The sequence below is a fragment of the Anabrus simplex genome, chromosome 1, assembly GCF_040414725.1.
Source record: "Anabrus simplex isolate iqAnaSimp1 chromosome 1, ASM4041472v1, whole genome shotgun sequence".
NCBI classification, from domain to species: Eukaryota; Metazoa; Arthropoda; class Insecta; order Orthoptera; family Tettigoniidae; genus Anabrus; species Anabrus simplex.
The window spans coordinates 1257908302-1257925113 of record NC_090265.1 but is presented as its reverse complement, the minus strand read 5'-3'; the positions used below and the strand labels follow the sequence as shown (position 1 = coordinate 1257925113).

Sequence of the window (16812 nt, the reverse complement as noted above, 5' to 3'; positions counted from 1 at the left end):
TAACAATTTGGTTTACGTCGCACCGACACACCGGAGGTTTTCGGCGGTTTTAAGAAACAACTCAGCAACCACTCTGTCTTAAATAAATAGAAAAATGGAAGAGGTCTATTATTCAAAGATACGGAGGTGAAGGGCGATAAAGGCCGTGAAAATTAAACACACTACGTCTTGAAAACAGTGGCGACTTTTCACCATCAGAATTGGAGGGCTGCCAACTGGGTAACAGAATAATTTTGGAACTAAATACGTCGACTTCCGTTTCCTCAAGGCGTAAGGTAAATGGCCACGAGGTTCACTCAGCCTATACCAAAAATGAGTGTAAAAAACCCCTTGCTCCCTTTATCTACGGGGTCGGGTATGAAGGTGAGATGAATCTTCGTAGCGACTTTTTACGACCAGATGTCCTTCCTGACGTCTACATATTCAGAGATGTTAACGAGATGAAATGAATGGCGTGATATATGATAACAGGAAGGGATAGGGTGAGAACCAGTACCGGCACGTAGCCTAATCCTGTCGAATAGCACCAAGGGGTCTGCTCAATGCTTAGCATCCCCATCCGAAGGAAGAAACACGAACAACAGCACCATACGACCTCACTCCATATGAATACTGCAGAGATGTTTGGAACTGAATCATGGCTTTCAGTATGTAATTTAGTAATTCAAATTTGTATACCACAACTTCTCTTACCGTGCCTGGGAACAGTATCAGGGCGAAATTATTTTCCAACAACGGGATTCGAACCGCCCAGACCATACAGACTTGATGTCTTAACGATCATGTCACCAGGCGGGCTTCTACACCAAAAATGAGTACAAGAATAATTCCCGGAGGCAAAGGCGGCCGCGCGTTGTGCTAAGCACTCTGCCCCACCAAGTACCGAAGCTACGGATAGCGGAAGCCTTTACTTTCAAATCCTCCAAGAGCCTTCATGGCTTGTAAGATGATGACTTTGCTTGCTTTGCATATTAGTAAGAGAACTCCGATATGTTGTAGAACTGTAAATACCTGCCCCGAGTACTCCTCACTCCATCGGCACCGGCCAGCGCTGCTTGCAAACAAGAGCTGACAAACGGTGGTCAGATAGGAAAGCTGAAAGTGATGAGCCTCCAACAAGAAAATGGAAACAATGCCAACCTAAGCTCGGGCCTCATGAACAGCAAACTACTCTCCCAAGTGCCGAACCTCTGGGGAAGATATCCACACTGGAAATCGAACTCGCATGCTTCTGAATGAACTGAGATCACTTTCACTGTCTCGGATGGGCAGCTCCGTCAGCTAATCTCCACAAACGGTTGTGACAGGAAAGTACGGAATTATCTGCCATCAGGAGCTCAGTTCTCAGTAATAAAATAGACCAGATAGGCCACAACTAGCACGTGAACAACACAGCGCAGCGAACTCTCGGCTCATTACCTGCATGGCCAGGGCTCAGCCGTGAAATTGGATTCCACTTTTCAAATGTCTCTTTTTCTTCCAACAACAGTGCAGAAAACCACTATATTCAGAAAGCTTCATTCTTCATTTTGCTTTCTGAGTCTCTAAACTTTGTATTATAAAGCATGAATAGTAATAAGAACATACCCAGCTATACCGCTACGGTAATAAATGCAGATGTCAGACAAATTGATATGGTTCTACGGAATCATTCAACCGTACATTAATATTGCTTCTGCTAGTGAAGCAAGGTATCTGAATCAGTCGTAAGGAATTTTTATGAATACCGCTTTGTTATTCTCCGTTCAGTATCGGATATCACAGGGGTTCAAGGTAAGACCGAACGCCAAAATCTCAAAAAATTACTTTTTTCGTTTATTGACTTATGTTACAATTTGATACAATTTGGAGTATCATTTATATAGATATTCGTCTTAGAAGTATTTTTGATTATTTTTTAATTTTACATTTACACTGCGTGTATTTTCGTTGCACCGATTGGTATATCAGGAACTTCTTGACCTAGAAGGCTGTGGTTTGGCTCATTTTAAAGTTCCGTAAGTTGGCTATACTGTTGCGCTCTAAGATGTCTGCCTACTGTTGTTTACAAACAAATAATTGGCGATACAGTTATATGTTTATTGAATCCTTGTTGTGGTTTCACATTTCTTTCAGTTTTTAATAATATAATCTGGACCAGGGTTTGTGGGATATAATACATTAAAGTTAGGGGTCTCAGATGCTGTAATAGCCTTAAATCATGGGAATTCAGGCAGACTTAAGGTTCTTGAAGAACTGGGAGTAGAAATAGGAAAGCGTACAGCATCTGGACTGAAAGTGCTTGAAAGGTTAAGGGTGCAAAAAGCAGAATTTGCGGCAAATTTGGCTAGAAAAGAAGCAAGAAAGAAGAAAAAAGGAGCAGATTAGCCAGTGACGAGCCAGATTACGTTGCTGGATGCTTCTAATTGGTCTAGGAAAACGTCTAGGGTAACTTTTAGCATAATTTTTTCACTCTTCAACTTTGGAGTTGATTTTCATGAAACTTAAAAATTCTCAATGAATGTTCCTTTTCCTTCAAAACGATACAATGTACTACCATCAAATCTTGACAGGTACTTAACGTGTATACAATATAGCTGGGGATCTAGAATAAGGTCATTGCGACTATTGCCTTGAGAGTTTTGCCTCATTGTTCATGATTTCTTTTAAATTCGAATATATTTTTTCAAAAAATCATTACTCTCACATTTACTGAACCACAGTTCCGATTGTAGACCCCAGCACTTACGAGTTGAGGAATATACTGTGACCGTGAGGCCACAAATGAGAGAACAGGTGTTGGTGCGGCTTGTGTCTGCTTGTCGGCGAGATGGGGTGCGCGCGACCTTGCACAGGGGCGAGAACGAGTTTTTTTGTGCAGAGAGCGGCCGACTGGCTAACGGAATAAAAATAAAAAAATGAAGGTTGGTGACTGGAAGAAGGAGGCCAGCGCGTGTCACCTATAATTGCGAGGAATGACATGAATGAAATATTTGTAATATCTTTGGTGGCGACGTGCATAATTACGGAAGACTCCAAGGACGAAAGTAAAATAAACTGGATAAAAGAATAGCACATTTGGAGGATATAAATTAAAAACTGAAATTTTGGAATAATTTGCACGACCTTGTGGCTAAGATGGTGATGAAGTTGTAGATTCGTACAGTAGAAGAATTTAGCCCCTCAATTGACTTTACTTCCGTGTATGTGCACCAGACATGACATTTAAGTCATGTGATACGAATACTCGCTCTCACACACCCTCTGGCGTGTCTTGGACTATCACCTTCAGTCGCTCAGCGTGGAACGTCGCTTCACTCCTGTGCTCTACACGTCTGAAAATTGGATATAATTTAGAACAGTGCTGTGATCAGACGTCGAATGTGCAGACAATAATCCCTTAAAGTACGTGTCATTTCTAAAATACTGTTACGTGTGTGCTTGGAGCCTACTCTAAAACATTTTGTGTAAGTTTCAGCTTTCTTACGAGTGGACTCGGAAGACGTGGACGTGAATAAATTCCAGAAGAGGACGGAATCTCACATCATGGATTACCAGTGCTTCACCATGAGGTTCTAAACCTTGACCATCGTTGGCGGCGCCGGGATGCAGATTCTTTCTTCCTGGCATGGCTGATTGAGAACCCAGACTTCCAGACATGAAGATTCATCTATAAGTTAAGTCGATTACGTCTCATTTATATCTGTTCTATGTAGTTTTGTTCTATCCTTTTCTTTTCTTAGTAAGCTATTTTGACACTTTTTTATGGCAGTTTATTTGCTCGAATACGTCATAAAACTGACACATGTGATTATTTAATGACCATGTGGCCATGAATTTGACAAGTGAGGGTTCTGACAGAGTTATCCATGTGTTATCGACACCATCTCTGCTTATTGAGTAAATTTCGTCACGAATATGAATTAGTTTATGTTTGATGGATTTAATGGTAGGATATTTCGTCCGTATTTTCTATATTTTCCTTGTGTTTGAACTTCTACTTGTACCTCGTGTCTGAGACAACGTGTCATCGGGATATTGAGTCCGAATTCTATGTGCGAATTTAATGTGAACATGTGCATTGGAAGCATGTGATAATTAATTGGATGTAATTAATCATCGAGACACTTTTAAGCGGATATTATGTATTTGTAGGACGATGGTAGGTCCTGATATTTCACGGTTATATATTTGAGATTAAGATGCGACAAATTAAAGTCGTCATTGTGGTACAGTGTACGTATAGAGTATATGGAATAAGTGGCATGAATCTTCGCGATACTGAGTTTTTCACATGTTTATGGATTATTCGCGATAAATGCAGTGTAGCCTAATATTAGTGTCTTCAGATGAAGAAAATGAAAGTCCATGTTTATCGATGTACTTTTAATTCGTGGGAATATCCCAAATTTTCTCAAGTAATCCAGTAATTTCAATCTCAAGGTACAGATGAATGTTCGAGAAGGCCTTAGGTCTAAAGAACAAGTCTTCGACGAAATATCTAAATAATGTCTGATTCGTGATTATACCAGCTCATTCGTCGATGTAATTTTACTCTCATGTGATAACTCAATCTTGCTGTAACTAAATAAATTTGTTAATAGGAGAGTAAAACGGTTGATCGACACTCGTCGACATGTACATAATGTAGATATTTTCTTCTTAGTACTCACAGTCTTCTTACCAATTTCCGTAGTTAGCTGTAGAAGTAGTGATTTATTAGTATTTAGAGGGTTATTTCTTTTATGTGTTCTATTCTGAAACATGTGACACTGATATTATCGATTGGTAGTGGACAGGATCTCCACATGGATGGCATTATCCCCATTTATTTACGTTTGCAAGCCCGAGAGGCGTTTTATTTAGTTTAATCATTGGTCAAATACTTAACGTTCAATACAAATTCTCACGAAAGGAGATGTGAGATGACGTGAACAGGTATATCCGACGTCTCGGATTAACTTAGAGAAAACCAAGGCAAATTCAACTTTTCATTTCATCGTAAAGATAACGACTGTAAATTTTATTATTTTGTCATAAGTGTTAACTTTTTGAATCTTGGTTATTTCTTTACTAAATTCGTTCTTACAATTACTGCATTTTTTCCAGATTATCGATGAAGGCTTGGCCCAGACCTCATTTTTCTGAATGAAAATTTTCAATTCAACTTTAAACAAATAACTTAATAATTTTGAAGACGATAAAAAATTTTTTTACAATGTAAATACTCTGTTAGAATGTCAGGGAAACAACTGCCGTGTACCATCCCATTTGTGTGTGCCTAGGTTTGTTACATCAAGAGCCAGATAAAATTCCTTAACGTAACGATCATAATCATAATCATAGATTTCAGGATGGCCAATACTGCTTTAAAGTGAATAAAAGTGTCATATTTGTTTTCTACTTGGAACGCACTCATTTGATGAACCCTATGATAATCCTGCCACATTCATTTATTTTATAAGCCTACAGCCTCCGAACTGAGCACCCCTGGGGTGTCTCGTGTTCGCAGACTGACTAGGACGGGCACATCTTAGTGGCTTTTCCCATCCGTGGGGCTCGATTTGTGGCTTAAAAATGTGGCTTAATCCATCGTGGAACTTGATTAATTGCTTCTCCACGTGGTTTAAATTGACTTGCTCAAATGATTAATTATTCACGGTTCGGCAGGTTCATTTCAGATGTAATGCCATCCCAGTTAGGTAGAATTCTAACAGAGTACGCGGAATTTTCAGAGTATTTTACTTAAGATTATGTGTTTCACATGGAAAAATGAGGGTTAGGAATTTTCTTCGTGAAACTTGAATTTGCCTTATCACAATCAACATGTCTGGGGGGAAAGTTTCTGCATTTCGGCGTTTGCTGACACAGGTCACTTTATGAATAATAGAATGGATCTCGAGGAGATTAGGAGGTTATTAGAGACTCTAACAGTAGAGAGTAGGGGAGCACAGGAAGAGAGTAGGAGAGCACAGGAGGAGAATAAAGAGGAATTTAGGAAAATACAGGAAGAGAGTAGAAAAATACAGGAAGAGAATAGGAAAATTCAGGAAGATAGTAATGAACGGTTGAGTCAAAAAATGAACATTATGGGTGCTGCGATACAGGAAGAGGCGAAAAAGGGTCGTGACGAACTATATGCAAAACTGGAGGAAACTAGTTGTCGGATTGACAATATCGTGTTAGAGTGCAGGGAAAATCAGAAAAAAACCCTGGAACAAGTTGTTACTTTGACGAGCCAGATTAAAGAGGATAATAAGGTTATCACCGGGAAGGTCACCGCTCTTCAGAGTGACGTAGTCCTAGTCAGAAATAACATTGAATCAGTGAGGAAGGAGATAGATGTTATAAAGGTAGAGATTTCTACGGCACAAGAAGAGATGTCAGAACAAGTGAAAAATCTTAGAGGAGAGGTCACAGAAGACTTGAAGAAAATAAAAGAGAAGGTCGACGATGATCTCCGTTCCGTAAAGGACAGTATCTCAGTCAACCAAATGGAGATACAAGATATTTCACTCCAGTTCGATGATATCAAGAACATGATTGATAAAGACAAGTCGGAAATACTCGAGCAAATTATTAATCTTGCCGGAGATGTCAAGTCCGGGAAACAGAAGATGGAGGAAAATATGGACGCCCTCCAAAAATTAGAAAAAGAAGTAGGATTCTTGAAGTTGCAGGATAGGAGCACTAGGGTCTTAGTGACATCATTAATGGACCGACAGAGTAATGTCGAAGAGGTCGTACAGGCTAAATCTACTGTAACAGAAGGAATATCGCCCATAGCTGAATCGTCTCAGAATACTACCCACATTGAACAACCCACAGTAAATCCCAGTACTACACCGGCACAAAGCGTACCTCAAATCATTAATTTTATCCGAATGAGCGAGGACAGGCCTAGAAAATTCAACAACTTAAACGGGGTCACGCCTAAAAATTTCATTAGGGACCTTGATGAATATATTCGTGAACAGAAGATCCCTACTGAAAAACATCTGCGAACAGCGGAGAAATTTTTAGAGGGAGACGTGCTCAACTGGTACCATGCTTTCCGTTATACGTTTGAAGACTATGAAGGTTTCAAGCGCTTATTCCTACAGAGATACTGGGGAGCGGATCTGCAACAAGCACTACGGTTAGATTTGTATTCACGAAAATATTCCACAGATGGGCAGACGCAGTACGCTAATTACTTCTGTAATCAAGTACGACGAATGAAAGACCTCGACACTCCACCATCTGAAAATGAGTTGGTCCAGGCGATAACAAAGCAGTTTCCTGTGGAAGTACAGCGCTTACTCATTGCTGCTAATGTTCAGACCGCCGTGCAGGCTGAGACTATTCTCAGACAGCTCGACCACACCATGAATGTCTCAACAGTACCGAAAACTCAAAGGAGCAATACTTATCAGGTCAACGTAATAGACATTCCGAAAAACCGGAATTCGCCTCCAATGCCTGAAAACGGAAATCAGAGTGGACCTAAAGAGTACAAAAACTATCCCAGAGCGTACGATCGTCGATGGGAAGAGAGAAGAATGAGACCCAGAGAGGACAGGATGGAAGATCCGAAGAATGTCCGAAGAAGGGGAAATTACAGGACACGGGACCGACCACAGGACTATAGACGGAATAGGCCTTATGATAGACCTAGATATTCTTCAGATCGTAACTACCGGAATTTCAGAGATGAAATGGAGAACCGTCATCGAGAAAGCATGAGGTACATTGAAGAATTAAGGAAGGAGACTGAAAAAGGCTCAAAATGGAAGGACGCCATTCATAATCAAGACACCGATCCAGATGTGATAGGAGCCGAAAGCTTAGAGTTACAACGACATAGGAATCAACAGCTGGAGGCTAGGGAGCTAAATCCTTCCGCGCCACAATACGCGCCGGAGGGTCAAGGAAAAAAAAAAACGTCGATTTAAGACCGACTTTTTCACTCTCCTTTAACGATTTATTTTATATGAAGGAATGGACAGTTGCTCAAATAGATTCATGGTTCGTGAAACCGGAAGACCTAATCGAGGAAAAACAACCATGTCAACTTGATAAATCTAAGGGGCTACCAATTATAGTCACCCGATTATACGGTCTTAGGGTGTACTCTCTTGTAGACACAGGCGCATCCATTAGTATCATTTCTAAAGCTTTGTGTGAGGAACTGAAAAACAAACATGCCATACATACTATACCGGTCTCAAATGTTAAAGTAAAGGGAATAATTCCGGACAAAACCACTACATGCAAAGAACAGGTGTACATTGATCTCCAGCTAGGTGACACTGTATTTCCACACATATTTGTTGTCATGAACAAAATTAATTTTAATCTTATATTGGGAGCTGACTTTATGAAAGAGTACAATGCCATTATCAACATGCAAAAAAATGAAATTTATCTATATAACGCAAATACAGTGGAACGAACGTCACTTCTGTCTGATCATCATGAGGTACTGAAAGCCAGGGAGATAGAGGCGGATCAAGACGAAGATAGCCCGGCTAGCTCAGTTGCTGAGGTAATTCAGGAGGAAAACACTGCAATAGAACAAGGGTTTTTTACCTCACCGGAGAAAATGGCAGAGGATGAAACGAAGGAGGATTTCGTTAGCCTAGTAAGGAGAAAGGTCAGCGAAGCCAAATGTTCCAAGGAGAATCAGGGAAAATTACTCGAATTATTGACAAAATATGAGAGTGTTTTCAGTGACAAGCCGGGAAAGATCCCAAATTTCAAGTACTCACTCCTAGTCAATGACTGGACACCGTACAAACGTAAACCTTATCCTATCGCTGAGAAGTACTTCACGGAAGTGAAGAAAATTATTCAAGAAATGGAAGCTAATGGAATTATTCGAAAGGCTACCACTCCATTCGTTAATCCACTGGCCGTGGTTCGTAAACCGAACGGGTCCTTGAGATTGTGCCTCGACGCGCGTCTATTAAATGGGCGTATCATACCGGAACACAATCAAGTTACGCCCCTGAAAGACCTGATCCGACGATTTAAGGGTAGTTCGTACCTGACCGGAGTTGATATAGTTTCCTCATACCATCACATAGTGTTGGACGATAAATCACAACTATTAACAGGTTTCCTCTTTGACCAGCAAACCTACGTCTTCGTCAGACTTCCATTCGGGATCAAGACATCAGGATGTGTTTTGCTGAGGGCCTTAGATAGAAATCTCACAGATGAGGTGAAAGAACAGACTGTGAGGTACATGGATGATATCATTCTCCCAAGTAAAAGTATTGAAGAACATCTGGAACAGTTGGAGAAACTGTTGGTCAACTTGCAAGACGCTGGTTTTAAAATCAACTTGGAAAAGTCTAACTTTTGCCAACCTGAGATCTTATTTTTAGGTCACGTTGTGGACGGTACAGGGATAAGGCCTAATCCTGCGAAGATTCAGGCCATTAGTAATTTTCCGCGGCCGCGACGGGTCAAACATGTAAGGCAATTCCTGGGCTTATGTGGATTTTTTTCGGAACATTGTCCTAACTATACTGGTACAGTAGCGCCACTACAAAAACTGCTACATAAAAACAACAGGTGGTGCTGGAACCACGAATGTGAAGAGGCCTTTAGAAAAATAAAATCTTTACTCAATGAAAGCATAAAGTTGGGTTACCCAGATTTTAATTCTAAATTCATAATCCAGACGGATGCATCCACAATAGGAATAGGAGCTGTTCTTTTCCAAGAAGATGTTACTAATCCTACGAATAAAGTGTACTTAGCTTTTTATAGTAGAAAACTACGGAGCCATGAACTGCACTATAACACTACTGAGCTAGAGATGCTGTCCATAGTTTGTGCTCTGCGACATTGGCAGAAAATTGTTTTCGGATACCCTGTGATATTGAGAACTGACCATAAGGCTTTAACGTTCATGTTGAAAACCACAATTGCAAACGAACGTGTTTCACGGTGGTCTCTCTTTGTTCAACAATTCGACATTGAATTCGAACACTGTCATGGACGAAATAATGTCATAGCTGACGCCCTGAGCCGGAATCCGGAAGATAATAGCGCTTCTGTACAATATGTAGACCTAATAAACGAGGATCAAGAAATACTAAGAAGACTCGGATATCTTCGACAGGCGCAGAGACGAGACACCTTTACTCGTAAACTAATTGATTACTTTGAAAGGAAGCTGGTAGCCGGTGATCTAGACTATGAAGCTATCCACAAGTTGGCATCTCACTACCTGATGTTCAATAAACTGTTACATAAATATGTGGACGCGGACCACACAAAATTAAGAATTGTGGTTCCTGCAAAATTGCAGAAGGGAATTATTTGGTTAACACACCGAACTACAGGTCATGCTGGGACAGATAAGGTGGTGGCTGCTATACAAGAAACATTCACATGGGCAAAGATGAGAGAGATGATACGAGTAACAATCGGAACCTGCGACACGTGCCAACGTGTAAAGCCGAACAATCGCCTGCTAAAACAATATCCCATTCCGTTATTGCCTGAACAGCCCAGGAAGGTATTCGCAATCGACCTATTCGGACCACTTCCCAGGTCTACCCATGGAAACAAACATGTAGTAGTGACCATAGATGTCTTTTCTAAATTCTTGTCACTTTTCGCCATACAGAAGAGTAATACCAAGTCAATTTTGAGACGCATTACACGTAACGTGATACCTACGATGGGCAAACCAGAGTTCTTATTATCGGACCATGGTCCCCAGTTTACATCTCAGGAGTTCCAACAAGCCATGAGACAGCTTGATATCAAACACGTCTTAAATTCAATCAGATATCCAGCCGGTAACCCAGCCGAGCGGGTCATGCCCGAAATCGCTAAGTTTTGCAGAATATACTCTGGACAATGTCACTGGAACTGGATAAAAGTACTGCCTATTCTTATGGACTGCCATAACAATACCATTCATGAATCTACAGGCCAGATACCCGTTCTTATTCAACACGGGCAGTTTCCCTCTCGACCTTGGGAAAACATCGTACAATGTCCGCCTGACGTACAACCGACTCCAGCAAGGCGCATTGAAATAACAGCAGAGCACCTGCGTAAACAGGCTGACCGCAGGTTACGTAGAGTTGCGAGGAAAAGATTTCACAGACCTTTACAAGTGAACGAACTGGTCTTAGTGAGAAAACCGATGGTCTCCAGCCCTACAGAACGATTTTACGGCAAGTTTGCTGACTTGTATACTGGACCATTTAAGGTTATAAGGTCGTACAACAACAACGCCTACCGAGTCCAAAGTCTCGATGGACGACAGGAATTTATATTCAATGCCTCGAACCTAAGACTCTACCGTAAAGCAGAAGAGTGAAGAAAAAAAAAAAGAAAAGACCCAGGTCGGCTATCGAAGAAATACCAGTTTGTGCCGTGCAGAATGACTACCGTTCAGACAACTGACAGATGCCTGAAATTATAGATACAATGGAAAATTAAACAGTGAAGTGGACAGCATACGGACCACATTTTAAGGAATGAACACGATTGTAAAAATTTTTAACCTTGCTTAAAAATTTTTGCCCCAGTAAGAGGTGGATGTGACCGTGAGGCCACAAATGAGAGAACAGGTGTTGGTGCGGCTTGTGTCTGCTTGTCGGCGAGATGGGGTGCGCGCGACCTTGCACAGGGGCGAGAACGAGTTTTTTTGTGCAGAGAGCGGCCGACTGGCTAACGGAATAAAAATAAAAAAATGAAGGTTGGTGACTGGAAGAAGGAGGCCAGCGCGTGTCACCTATAATTGCGAGGAATGACATGAATGAAATATTTGTAATATCTTTGGTGGCGACGTGCATAATTACGGAAGACTCCAAGGACGAAAGTAAAATAAACTGGATAAAAGAATAGCACATTTGGAGGATATAAATTAAAAACTGAAATTTTGGAATAATTTGCACGACCTTGTGGCTAAGATGGTGATGAAGTTGTAGATTCGTACAGTAGAAGAATTTAGCCCCTCAATTGACTTTACTTCCGTGTATGTGCACCAGACATGACATTTAAGTCATGTGATACGAATACTCGCTCTCACACACCCTCTGGCGTGTCTTGGACTATCACCTTCAGTCGCTCAGCGTGGAACGTCGCTTCACTCCTGTGCTCTACACGTCTGAAAATTGGATATAATTTAGAACAGTGCTGTGATCAGACGTCGAATGTGCAGACAATAATCCCTTAAAGTACGTGTCATTTCTAAAATACTGTTACGTGTGTGCTTGGAGCCTACTCTAAAACATTTTGTGTAAGTTTCAGCTTTCTTACGAGTGGACTCGGAAGACGTGGACGTGAATAAATTCCAGAAGAGGACGGAATCTCACATCATGGATTACCAGTGCTTCACCATGAGGTTCTAAACCTTGACCATCGTTGGCGGCGCCGGGATGCAGATTCTTTCTTCCTGGCATGGCTGATTGAGAACCCAGACTTCCAGACATGAAGATTCATCTATAAGTTAAGTCGATTACGTCTCATTTATATCTGTTCTATGTAGTTTTGTTCTATCCTTTTCTTTTCTTAGTAAGCTATTTTGACACTTTTTTATGGCAGTTTATTTGCTCGAATACGTCATAAAACTGACACATGTGATTATTTAATGACCATGTGGCCATGAATTTGACAAGTGAGGGTTCTGACAGAGTTATCCATGTGTTATCGACACCATCTCTGCTTATTGAGTAAATTTCGTCACGAATATGAATTAGTTTATGTTTGATGGATTTAATGGTAGGATATTTCGTCCGTATTTTCTATATTTTCCTTGTGTTTGAACTTCTACTTGTACCTCGTGTCTGAGACAACGTGTCATCGGGATATTGAGTCCGAATTCTATGTGCGAATTTAATGTGAACATGTGCATTGGAAGCATGTGATAATTAATTGGATGTAATTAATCATCGAGACACTTTTAAGCGGATATTATGTATTTGTAGGACGATGGTAGGTCCTGATATTTCACGGTTATATATTTGAGATTAAGATGCGACAAATTAAAGTCGTCATTGTGGTACAGTGTACGTATAGAGTATATGGAATAAGTGGCATGAATCTTCGCGATACTGAGTTTTTCACATGTTTATGGATTATTCGCGATAAATGCAGTGTAGCCTAATATTAGTGTCTTCAGATGAAGAAAATGAAAGTCCATGTTTATCGATGTACTTTTAATTCGTGGGAATATCCCAAATTTTCTCAAGTAATCCAGTAATTTCAATCTCAAGGTACAGATGAATGTTCGAGAAGGCCTTAGGTCTAAAGAACAAGTCTTCGACGAAATATCTAAATAATGTCTGATTCGTGATTATACCAGCTCATTCGTCGATGTAATTTTACTCTCATGTGATAACTCAATCTTGCTGTAACTAAATAAATTTGTTAATAGGAGAGTAAAACGGTTGATCGACACTCGTCGACATGTACATAATGTAGATATTTTCTTCTTAGTACTCACAGTCTTCTTACCAATTTCCGTAGTTAGCTGTAGAAGTAGTGATTTATTAGTATTTAGAGGGTTATTTCTTTTATGTGTTCTATTCTGAAACATGTGACACTGATATTATCGATTGGTAGTGGACAGGATCTCCACATGGATGGCATTATCCCCATTTATTTACGTTTGCAAGCCCGAGAGGCGTTTTATTTAGTTTAATCATTGGTCAAATACTTAACGTTCAATACAAATTCTCACGAAAGGAGATGTGAGATGACGTGAACAGGTATATCCGACGTCTCGGATTAACTTAGAGAAAACCAAGGCAAATTCAACTTTTCATTTCATCGTAAAGATAACGACTGTAAATTTTATTATTTTGTCATAAGTGTTAACTTTTTGAATCTTGGTTATTTCTTTACTAAATTCGTTCTTACAATTACTGCATTTTTTCCAGATTATCGATGAAGGCTTGGCCCAGACCTCATTTTTCTGAATGAAAATTTTCAATTCAACTTTAAACAAATAACTTAATAATTTTGAAGACGATAAAAAATTTTTTTACAATGTAAATACTCTGTTAGAATGTCAGGGAAACAACTGCCGTGTACCATCCCATTTGTGTGTGCCTAGGTTTGTTACATCAAGAGCCAGATAAAATTCCTTAACGTAACGATCATAATCATAATCATAGATTTCAGGATGGCCAATACTGCTTTAAAGTGAATAAAAGTGTCATATTTGTTTTCTACTTGGAACGCACTCATTTGATGAACCCTATGATAATCCTGCCACATTCATTTATTTTATAAGCCTACAGCCTCCGAACTGAGCACCCCTGGGGTGTCTCGTGTTCGCAGACTGACTAGGACGGGCACAATACTGTAAAAATTTCATGCATTTATCTTTAGCAGTTTCTGAGAATAAAGAACATAAATTATACAAAATTAACATTGTCGAGATAGGGCATTCGGTCTTACCTCAAATTGGATGAAAGTGAATCTCACAGCGTATTTAATTATTATTACATTTTATGATATAGATAATGCCTACACTTTTACTTGGTAAAACCTAACATGTGCAAGCTGTTCTATTGCTGATGAAACCATATCATGGACTTAGGCCAATAGGATCATTGCCCAATAATCTTCTGTTTCTTCTTTCTCTACCGCTTTCCCCAAGCCTGTGGGGTCGCGGGCGAGAACTGTGCCGCACGTGTGGATTTGGCCCTGTTCTACGGCCGGATGCCCTTCCTGACGCCAACCCTATATGGAGGGAAGTAATTACTATTGCGTGTTTCTGTTATGGTTGGTAGTGTAGTGCGTTTTCTGAATATCAAGAGGAAAGTGTTGGGACAAACACAAACACCCAGTCAGCGAGACAGAAGAAATAATCAGAGGCGATTAAAATCCCCGACCCAGCAGTGAATCGAACCCGGGACCCTCTGAACCGAAGGCCTCAACGCTGAACATTAAGCAAATAAGTCGAATATCATTAGCCAATAATATTTATCATTATTATCATCATCTTCTTCTTCTCCTTAAATATCCAGACGGTAGCATTGATGCTTCTACTTGTCCCATATTGGAAGTCATTTGAAATGTAAACAACTGTTCTAAGCTTGAGCTCATTTCGAACTAGCTGCTCTTTTCTACAATTTGCTCTACGTCGCACCGACACTGGTAGGTTTTATGGCTACAATGGTATAGGAAACGGCTAGGAGTGGGAAGGAAGCGACCATGGCCTTAATTAAGATAGCTGTGTTGAGTTGAGGCGCTGGCCTTCTGACCCCAACTTGGCAGGTTCGATCCTGGCTCAGTCCGGTGCTCAAATACGTCAGCCTCGTGTCGGTAGATTTACTGGCACGTAAAAGAACTCCTGCGGGACAAAATTCCGGCACCTCGGCGTCTCCGAAAACCGTAAAGGAGTAGTTAGTGGGACGTAAAGCAAATAACATTAATTATTTATTAATTAAGATAGAGCCTGGTGTGAAAATGGGAAACCACAGAAAACTATAATCAGGCTGCTGACAGTGGGATTCGAACCCACCAGCTTCCGAATGAAAACTAGCTGTTGTACCCATCGTTGAAGAACTATCACTTAGCGTGTGCATGATTACATTTCTATCGACCCTCATCATGTTGCTGACATTCTGATGCAAGTAGGTGGAGAGTTCCTTCCTGTCAGCGGCTTGTACTCGTGTTCTGGCCCTGTGCAATTTCATATTACGTTTGATGTCTTCCGTCCAGTGCAGAAACCAAAGATCAAGTTAACAATGAAATAGTACAAAGAGGAGGTGGTGGTGTGGTGGTAGTGGTCGTAATTGTTTTAAGAGGAAGTACGACTATGCAACCATCCTCTATTAACACTAATCAGAGGGAAAACATGGAAGGGATACGATAAAGGACGGTATCAACCACAAAAGGACAAGGGCTACGAAGACCGTGAAAATGAACGATACCCTAGGCCTCGAATGCTCTATTACCGTCGTGGTCGGAAAGGAACCAGTGTTGACCAAGGGAGTTCGCATAGGACAGATGAAAGTGAGGAACCTGGATCAAGTAAGTGGAAGCAATGGCGCACTTGGCTAAGGGCCCCGTGGTCGCCAATTCACACTAGCAAGAACAGAGCATTTACAAGCTCCGCAGAATCATTGTATTGTAAAAACCACTTTGTAAATCATTTTCAATGTTTACATGAGCAAGTTTTCTGGTAGAACCAACCTTAAAAGATATACATCGAAGCCCCCTCCTATTGAATATTTTTGAACAACTTGAGCTATAGTTAAGATCCCACTCTCCCTTACCCTAAATTTAAAACTGCGTCTCATGAAGATCTCTCATTCATTTAAGCCGTGGCGCTGTAACATACAAAAATTAAACTGAACCCGATATAAGCTATTATTTGTCCTGTCCGGTATAAAAACGAAATGTTCAAAACGTACTAAATTTTTATGTTTAGAGCCGTATAATATAACTGTGTAATTGTGGCATATGCGCTTCGAACAGGCGAGCTTGTATCTAGGCGCACATTTTGTGAACGGAGTCAGTAAAATGTATACAATGGACAAACATATCCACATTTAATATTCTTCTCGGATGAGGTCTGGTTTCACTGCATGGTTATGCGTGTAAACGAAACAATCGTTACCGGCGCACTGTCACTTCGTGCATGAAGTGCTCATCCATAATACAACAATCGGTGTACGGTGTGCCATCGGTTGTGAAAATCATAGGACACCTTTCTGTTTTGAGCATGCGATTGATCCCGTTACTTATGTGAATACTGCATAAATTCTCTTTTACAGGTAATTAACTGACAGGGCGTGAGTTTGCATTTCTTAACACTGCTCACACTGCGAAGAATTCCATGACAGAAATTCACTGTTTCCACAG

General features: G+C 40.5%; 1 protein-coding gene across 1 annotated transcript in view; it reads right to left on the bottom strand.

Moving 5' to 3' along the window:
* LOC136858647 (furin-like protease 1) overlaps positions 1–16812 on the bottom strand; it is a 618861-nt gene that overhangs the window by 478569 nt on the left and 123480 nt on the right. The window lies entirely within an intron of this gene.